This window comes from Chinchilla lanigera, unplaced genomic scaffold, assembly GCF_000276665.1.
Source record: "Chinchilla lanigera isolate Chin_1 unplaced genomic scaffold, ChiLan1.0 scaffold00105, whole genome shotgun sequence".
In the NCBI taxonomy this organism is placed as follows: Eukaryota; Metazoa; Chordata; class Mammalia; order Rodentia; family Chinchillidae; genus Chinchilla; species Chinchilla lanigera.
In genome coordinates, this window is record NW_004955506.1 from 49,043 (window position 1) to 58,324 (window position 9,282).

Consider the following 9,282-nt stretch of genomic DNA (forward strand, 5'->3'; position numbering starts at 1 on the left):
GATTCATGTGTTTCCTGTGACAGCTGCAGCAGCATCACATCCGCTCTGAGCACTATTTTTAACTGATTTATGTATTTCTTATAGGAGGAAGACATCAGTTTCTTTTTGCAGGGAAGTGTTGCAATATACTCAGCTCAGCAATACTGATCGACATAGACCTGCAGGGGAAGCCCATTCTGGCCTTCAAAGTGGTGCAGAAATGAATGAAGTTAGAAACGAGAGTAAGGGCTCAGGTGCCGTTCTGAAAAAGAGAAAACAAAATAAAATTAAGATGATGTATTGGAAAAGAGGAAACTAAACAGTTAAGTCCAGCTGAAGAATCCACAAACCTACTTTAAGAAAGAGCATGCTGTCTCTTTAAATGCCCTGTGGAAGTGCCACGCAGAAAAGCATTGGCAATGGGCACCCATTTCTGCCCTGTCCTCGCCTGAGTGGTGGCTGCCCTCAGGAGGAGCTGGCAGCTGATGTCACTGTGGGCTGGGCAGGGCTGAGCTCTCCCTCAGAGTCCTCAGGCGGGTGAGCTCAGGGCTGCAGGCAGGCAGTCTGGGCCTTGGCAGCTGGCAACACTGCAGAAAGAGCCCTGTCTCCTGGTTTGGGTGGCAGAAGCCCAGGGACATCAGGACTCATCCATCTCAGCACTCAGCAGTGCCCACACTGCCGCAGTCATTCTGGCAGACCAGGCGTCTGAGCCTAGCTCTCGCTTTTCTTAACCTCTCCCCTCACACACTTGACTCAAATTAGCAACCACTTATTTACCAGCTGTGCGGCCCGAGGCTTTCTACCCTGGGCTGAGCAGCTCACCAGCAGCCAGGGCCAGCTGGGGAAGAAGGGTCGAAGGAGGTCAGAGAGGCTGAGACTCAGGGCTAACAGATGTCCCCAAAGGCTTGTGGGGAGCCAGGGCTTGGCGGAGGTGAGACAGTGGGGACAAAGCCCAGACAGACCCAGGCCAGCCTCTGGACAGGGCATGAAAGGAGGCAGAAGTGGTCCAGCCTGAGGAAGGCTACTTGTCAGGTAGGGAGCCAGAGCTGGGGACAACGCCAGAGCTAGGGAGGATGGCCACCTTGTGTCCCTGGCCCCCTCCAGTGAAGGTGAGCATGGCTCTCCCTCCTAGCAACTCAGTTGTTACCCGCCTGGACAGCAAGGTGGGTGATGAGAAAGCTAAGACAGCACACTGCCAATCTCTAGCCCCCTTTTTACAGAGGTGTGGCCTCCACTCCAGCTTCAGGAGCCTCCTTTGGGCTGGCCAAAATCTGAGTGTTTTCCCCCAGAAGCCTTGGGCAGCCCAGAGAACCAGGAAGGGGAGCAGTGAGCAGGCACACAGTTGGTCTCACTCTCTCCAAGGCAGCCAAAGAGCTTTGAGAATCTTCCCTTCCCAGCCCTAACCCCACCTCCTCTCTGCTGGAAAAGGCAGGACCCAGGCCCAGGGAAGACACTGTTGAGTTGTTCACAGGAGGGTGTTCCAGTGCTCTGCTAACCCTCCATGTGGAGAAGAGGGAACTGAGGCCCAAAGGCTCAGCAGCCTGCCCAAGCCAGCAGTGACGTGGGGCTGGACTCCAGCCCAGGAAGCGGGCTCCAGGCTATAATTGCATCCTCCAGGGCTTGAGATATCTAAGGTTTAATGTGAAAAACTGGTTCCACTCTGTCTCACCCCATACCCAAAAATAAACTTAGATAGACTTAAGGCAAAAGCATAATTATAGAAGCATTGGAAGACAATGCAAAAGCAAATCTTGGCACTCTCAGGAAGGCAAGAGAAATGCAAGAGGCAAAGCCCTGCAGAAAACAGTTGACTTATTTGACTGTAAAGTTCAAAATCTTCTATGTCCTAAAAAAAAGTGCTATGAAAAGGTAAAGTGCTATGAAAAGTTAAAGTGCTAACATCTGCAATGTGAACACAAAGCAGTGATATTCTCATATATAGAAAACTCCAACAAATCAATAAGAAAAACCAGCAAAGGATAAGAACAGAAAAATATTAAAGTGAATGTGACAAAATATCCAACCTATTAATCTTTGAAATAAAAGAACTGAAGAACATTTTATGACCGAATTCAGGGTTGCTTAGGTGAGAAAGGGGCCATTCACACCCTTCCGGAGGATATACTGGGGAAGAACCTTTTGAAAGGTGCTTGGAGTCTCTGTCAGGAGGCCATACACACACAGCCCAAGTTGCCACCCCACGGAAGCCTGAAGACTGGAGAAGCAGGGCCTTGACCTGGAGTCCCTGGAGCCCCATTCCAGGGAAAGGGGTCCTCACAGCAAATGCTGAGCTCTGCAAGGGGAAGGGGCTACGGGGTCTGAGTGGCAGCAGACTCGTGTCCAGTGGCTCCGAGGGCCTGTGGACTCAGTGAGGCTGCCTGTCCTGTACCAAAGGGTATCTGTCTGCTTCAGGGACACGCAGTCTGGGCCAGCTCAGAATTGGAGTGAGGGCTGACGGGCCGGGTTCTGCAACCCCATCTCCAGGCAGCCTGCTCCCCACACCCCAGTCCCTGCCTGCTGGGTTGGCTGCACCAGGGGTTCCCTACTATCTCCTCCCTCTGCCTGGGCCCCCTGCCTTCCTGTGTGGGCAGCGGGCAGGGTCATCTCTGCCTTCTCCCGCTGAACCCTGGTTAACTGCAGGGGGTCGGGGAGGGCTGCTCACATCCTATTGGACCAAGTCTTGTTGGCCTCTGCTTTCTGGAGAGGTTCGCCTCTAATTTTATATGCGATAGTAGTGGTTATTTGATCCAGATGCCTGTGAAATCCACAGAGGAATGGGTCTGGGATGGGTGGTGGGCGGCTGGGTGGGGCTCTAGCCTCATGAATCAGCAAGCGAAGTCTGAGAAGGGGCCCTTCTCTGGGAACAACATGAGGCCCATCTCAGTTTTCTGCCCTCACGCCATGGGGCCCTCTGGGGCTGGAGCCACCCCCTCACCCCCCCACCACGTGCATGGGACGTGATGGGGGGGGGCAGCATGGGTTCCCACAGTAAGCCTGGCCTCCCCCTGCAGGACTCACCCCTTCAGGACACACGCAGATTCAACTGCAAGGGAAGGACCGTGAACCCCGAGCCCAAGGTAACACTGTGAGGTGTGTGCCTGCTCTTCCCCAGCTCCTGCCTGGGCCTAGGACCCTTCCAAAAGCCACGCCCTCCCACCACCCCCAGGGCAGCCCCAAGGCGACTGCAGACCTCGGCCAGGCCCTGACCCCCACTGCCTCAAAGTCACGCTCCCGCCTACCAGAACTTGGGCACAGAGCATCAGACCAGGCCAGGGATCGGCGCCAAGCCCCTGGAGGCCGCACCCCACAGCCTGCCCTCCCCTGCTGTACTCTCACAGCACATTTTCTTTTCTCTTTTCCTCTCAGGCAAGATATAGTATACTGAGTTATTGCCCATTGCCTGTTCTCCGTGCAGCTCGGACCAGGTAGGGAGTCTCTACTTCCTTCTCCCTCCCTTGGACATCTGGGTGCCTAAAACCTGGGGAACTTTGCTGCAGCACCTGATACAGTGACTACAGCCTAGTGAGGGTGGCTGGTAGGTTATAGAGGTCTCTTTGGTGCCCTAACTGCACCCTGAGGCCACTTACCCCCACCTTCCCTGGACCTCCCCCTCCCCCATGCTGCCTTGCTTCAGGGCAGACAGACTCTCAACCAGCCCTCCCCGGGCCCTAGGATGTTAAGGGCCAGAGCAAGATCTCCACATACCCAGCCCGCCAATCCGCAGTCCCTCAGGGGCTGGGAATCTGGAGCGGCCATTGCCGACCTACCCCACCTGCAGGAGACAGATTGCTTCCTTCAGACCTTGCAGTTTCTCTAGCCAGGGGCTCAGTGGGTGAGGGAAGGCGGCCCAGGGCACCTCACACGAGTGTTCTCAGGAAAGCAAGCCCTGAACCTCAGAGCCACCAAAGGCAGGCAGGATCTGAGCCCAGCCTCAAATATGACTGTGGAATTTAAAGAGCAAAACACTGTTTAGGTTAACATGGGACAGAGCCTATTTCCCATCCCAAATGAGGTCCAGGGAGACCTGTTCTCCCCAGCAAGGGGTGTGTCCATCAAGAGCAACCACAAACTGGGGGTGTTTCCAAAAGACACACACCCTAGCTTTCCCCATGGACTGCGGAGGAGCTGGGGGGCCCACACGGCCGTCAGGGGGGTACACTGCCAGGGAGGGAGGTGCAGGCCCTGACACCCAAGTCTGTCCTGAGGAGTCTACCCGCCCCCATCCTGTGCTGGCAAAAGGGCTATCTGTCCTCATGGGCCGGGTGGGCAGTGGCTTGGACAGCCCTCCAGCAGCCCCTGTCTGCCTGCCTGCCTCTCTGCCTTGTCCTGTAGGAAAAGCCTGCTGCCACCCTGCCCAGAGCCAGCCCTCCTTGTGGTGTGGCCAGCACCAGCCCACAGCCCTGAATTCCAATATCTTTAAGCTCCAGCTGAATCCAAATTCACCCAAATTTTCACCCAGAGCACATCTCAGTTTCCCTGTCCCAGAGGATGGCACCACCCTGTCCAGAGGGGCATGGTCAGGGCAGTAGCCCCTCCAAAAACAAATATGCCCTGGCCACATGGCTTGGCCCCAGCAGCCCCCATCCCGCTCCACCTTGGCCTGGATGCCATTCCTTGGGCCCTGGGGCTCAGTGACAATCAGGCCAGTTCCTCAGTTCCCCCTAGACCCATCCCCGAAGCAGGCTGAGGTTTCCCCACACACTCTGTGCCTCAGAGGGCAGGTCTTCCCCTAACTCACAGGGAATGGCCTTTTGTCACTCATGGTCTTTCTGGAAGTTGGCCTTGGCCAAGCCCCAGCCCTCTAGAGTCTCCTAGGCACTCAGTCCTGCTCTCCACAGAGCCTGCATGCTCAGCAACGCCAAGCTCGAAGACATGCAGGCCCCACCAGCTGCATGCTCTTACTGTGACGATGACCGCAGAAGGGAGGAGCAAGGTGATACCATTGTTATTGTGAGATTCTGGAGCCGCCTCAGTGACTACTCCACTCCCGACTTGGGCTGGTGGACTGGTCTCAGCCAGTGGGCAGCAGGACCCTGCCTCCTTGCACAACCGAGGCCTGTTGGGAAACCCAGAGACACTCGCTGTCCTTAGAGGGACAGCCCCTGGTCCCCAGCACAGCCCTCAAAGGACCTGAAAGGGGTTCATGGAACCCATGGGCACCCAGGCAGGGGTCTGTGAGGGACAGACAGGCCCACCCCTGCCTTCAGCTCAACTTAGGCTCACCCTGGACCAGGAGCAGGCCCCAGGCAGAGCCAGCGCAGCCCAGTGTGAGCAGCTTGTCTGGAAGGAGGACCAAGACAGCTACCAGGGCACAGTAAGACACCCAATGTCCACTCTGCTTCCTGGGGCTCCCGGCTCCCCTGTGTGGATGCAGGAGGACATAGGCAGTGTGGTCCCAGCCAGGGAGAAATGCCATGCAGCCAGGGAGGGTTCAGCCTCAGCAAACCTGCTCATTCTCATGGTAAATTGAACAGTTTTCTTACTTCAGGACATTCACATGTGTTAAGACAGGAAATGAAGCATGTGAGAAACAGCATCCCCCACACACTTCCGAAGTAGGCACCTCTTCCTCTGGCCTCAGCCCTCACATCGCCCCCAACACAGCCCCCATCCCAGCACAGCCCACCCCTACACCCCATCTTGCCCTTGCATTTCTAGGCTGCATTTCCTCAAAGGACTTTTTTATTTTCTTTTTCTTTTTTTTTTTGGTTTTTCTCCAGTACCGGGAACCGAACTCACGACCTTGCACTTGCCAGGCAGGCGCTTTTGCCGCTGAGCTAAATCCCCAGCCCCTTTCTTTTTCTTTTTGAGGCAGGATCTCCCTATGCAGATCAGGCTGGGCTTGAACTCAATTTGTAGCCCAGCCTGGCCTCAAACTCACAGCGATCCTCCTGTCTCAGCCTCCTGAGTGCTGGGATTACAGGTGTGTACCACCGTGCCCAGCATGGAAGGCCTTTTAGGGAACATACACATACAGATATACATCTACCATGTCCATGTAGCTTCTGCCTCTACTTGTCAGCCCAGGGGAGCGGGCAGGTGACAGACAAGGTGGGAGCCTGGCTGCTCCTGGCATAGTCCCACTCTATAAGCTGAAGAAGCAGACCATGGAGCCCTGGGTCTGCCCCAAACCACAGCATTAGCTTGGGGTCTGGGCATTGAAGACAGGGTCCCCTGGTGGCTGGCCAGTGGGATACGGCAGCCAGGAGGGCCTGGTGCAGATCCACATGCCTGGAGGGAGTATAAACACACATCTCATGGGGACCTACTGCCTCCAGCTCTGACCCTGTTCCCTGGGGGACCGACCCCATGTCCCAGGCCAGAGGGTATGGGCTCCATGCAGCACCAGCTCTGTGCAGTGTGGGAACCAGCTGCTAAAGGGAGGAGTTTGGATCAGAATCACCTGGCCCTATCCCAGGTGGGGACTACACATTTCATCCATGCTACTCCATCCCACATAGACGGGGCCAGGAGCGGGCAGTTGCTCCCCTCTCCTGCCAAGTACCAGGGCCCACCTAGTGAGGAGAACACAGCCCATGAGGCATAGTTCCCAGGAAGCTGCTGGTCCTTTGTATGGCTGTCGGATCAAGGTCTGCCCCAGATGTTTAGATGCTTATATCCCTGTCAGCCCTTATTCCTCTTCTGTCTTTGGAGATGGTGTCAGCAGGGCCAGATGTCCCATTCTAGGGTCATGTTCTCCCTGGCCCAAGCCCCGCTGACTCTGACGCGTGTCCCAGAGCGGCCTGGCATCTCCTGGTGCTGCAGGGTGCTGGCATGGGGAGATCTGAGGTCCCATGGCCCCAAGACAGTACAGGGAAAAGGCAGCCCCTTTGGGGGCCAAGATCACCTGCACAAATGGACAGTAGGCAGCCCCTGGCTCAGTCTCCGACTAGAAGTTTCTAAAGTCTTTGGCCTCAGCCTCTTCCCACAGAACTTCACACCAGTCATCTGCCGGCTCCGGCCACAAAGAGGTGGTGGCTGCACAGGAAAATGAAGTGTTTCCCACCCAGGAACACAGTTGGCTCAGGAGCTGCTGACCTACCCGGGCCTCTGATGTCACAATGCTGTGTCTTAATCCACCACCCACCGCTCCCACACACTCTGAGTGTGGAAATGGAAGAGAGTGTTCTAACCCTTTTAGTCTGAGCAGCTGTGCATCTCACCTGGCTGCAGGTTGATGTTGGACAGGAACAGCAGAAGGGAAGGCCTTTCAGAGGGAGGCTCTGGCTGCAAAAGGCAGCAACCAGAAGGGAGGAACTCGGGCGAGCAAGGCAAAGCAGCAGGACAGAGAGAAGAGGTGGCCCAACTGGGGTCTCCAGGTACAGCATGAGCAAGGCTGTAGGTCAGGTGGACACAGGTAGGTGCATTCAGGGACTGAGGGAAATGTGTGTGAGCACCTTGCTGTGTTATGCAGGAATGGAGGGATATGCTCAGAGACAGTGCTGACTGCAGAAATGGACCAACAGCCATTTCAACAGACAGGAGATGATGTGTGTACTAAGATTCCATAGATCAAAGAACTGTTACGAGTGGCTGGACATGGGCTTTGTCCTGCCAGTTATTAGCCATGCACCTGCAAACACACTGATGAACTCCAGCTTTCTTGTTTCCAGAGTGACCTGTTGTGGGCACCATGAGCCTGCAGTGGCCCCCTGTGGGATGTCCATGGTCAGTGCGAGGGGCCAAGGCTTGTTCCTGTTCTTACCTGTGTGCTTGGCAACACTCTAGAGCTGGACATATCCAGAGAAAGGGACACAGAACCTGCCCCCAAAAGATCCCCCAGCCAGGAGAGGGCAATACGGTAAACAGGCTGTGCACAGCTGATACCGCAGTGCTAGAGCTCAGGGAAGTAGGGTCAGCAGAGCCAAGGAATTGGTGGCCTCTGTGCAAGAGGGTTCTGCAGGTGACCAGGGAAGGAGGGGATCTTAGGTGGGGAGAAGCAGGAAACTCTCAAGACCAGGACAGGGAACCCCACAAAGGCTTCCACCATTCTAGGGTAGCCTCAAATTTATTGAAAATAAAACGCAGAGCTGTGACCTCTGTGGCCCACTGGGACATGGAATGAGACTCCTAGTAGGCGGAAGACTTGGAGCATTGGCGGAGATGGAGACAGGTCCACTCTGAGGCTCACAAAGGTCGCTGGGCAGGTGGACACAGGGCATCTGCCTGAGAAAGTCATACACATCAAGCAGGCAGACACCTGGACAACTCAGCTCAGGGATGAAGCTATGGGGGAGACCGAACTGTGCAGCAACAGCGTGGCAGATGTATCCTTGCTGCCAGTCAGGGCGAGCTGCTGTACAGGAGTCCGCGTGCACACCATCCATCACCAGCTTTACAAACAGCGCGAGGCGCGCCCATGGCTGCGAGAAAACAATCCCAACCTTATTTTCCACAAGCACCAACAGCTGTTTAGCATTGGGGAGGAATCTCCAGGATGGAATCGTTTCTCAAGCAGGGCCCCTGGAGTAGTTCCAGGGAGCTGCACGCCCATGGCTCACACTGTTGTTCCAAGCCGCCCTTCACACGTCAGGAATGTCAAACAGAGCTGACCTCAGCACCCCAAAGCCCCCCTCCAAACACAGCCCTGGCTGCCCTCTCCAGTGGCAGTCAGGCTCCAGGGTGTTTGTCTAATTTAAAACAAACTAGTAGAGCAGTATATTATTTCTCCAACCAAACAATATTGAAGCCGCATGTGTGAGGCATCCCGATTGCTTCCTGCCTTCTCGCGTCCTTCAAGCCTGCTCAGCACATTTAGCAAGTGAAAAAGAGATGATTGTTTCCCATTTCGCTGAGAAAATAGAAGCAATCAGAAAAGAATTTCCATGTACTCCCTCCAGGGCCTCCTCGCCCTGGCCGGCTCTGCTGGGGCTGCTGGATGTCCTCTCCCCTCACCTCTCACGCCAGGGCAGGGCCTTGTGTTCTCTCCCAGGCCCCCAGCCCAGCTGCCACCCTCTTCTGCTCTTCACCAACAGCCCTGTGCAGGTCGTTGCCATCTCCCTCCCTCCTCCCCTCCCTCCTAGTCTCTCCTGAATCCACTCTAACCAAGACTTGGTCCCTTCTGCTGCACAAAAATGGAGCATGACTCCTGCAGAAAGTGTGTTCTTCCTGCGCTTCTACCTCCTGGTCTGTCCTTCCACTGATTTCCTCTGCTCCATGGTTCCTGTATTAGCTTCCTACTGCTGCTATTAAAAGTACTACAAATCCAGCGATTTAAAGCAATACAATCTGGCCTCTCATCCTAGGGAGGCTGAGGTGAATCACCCAAGTTCAAGAATAGCTTGGGCCACATACTGGGTCTAC

General features: G+C 55.3%; 1 long non-coding RNA gene across 1 annotated transcript; it reads right to left on the reverse strand.

Moving 5' to 3' along the window:
* Positions 1-52: 52 nt before the first annotated feature.
* On the reverse strand, positions 53-7,017 carry LOC106146937. The gene is made up of 3 exons (XR_001231585.1): positions 6,827-7,017; positions 4,920-5,035; positions 53-241 (listed from the first exon to the last, which is right to left on the reverse strand). It is a non-coding gene; the product is annotated as an uncharacterized LOC106146937 (long non-coding RNA).
* Between the last annotated feature and the right edge of the window lie 2,265 nt (positions 7,018-9,282).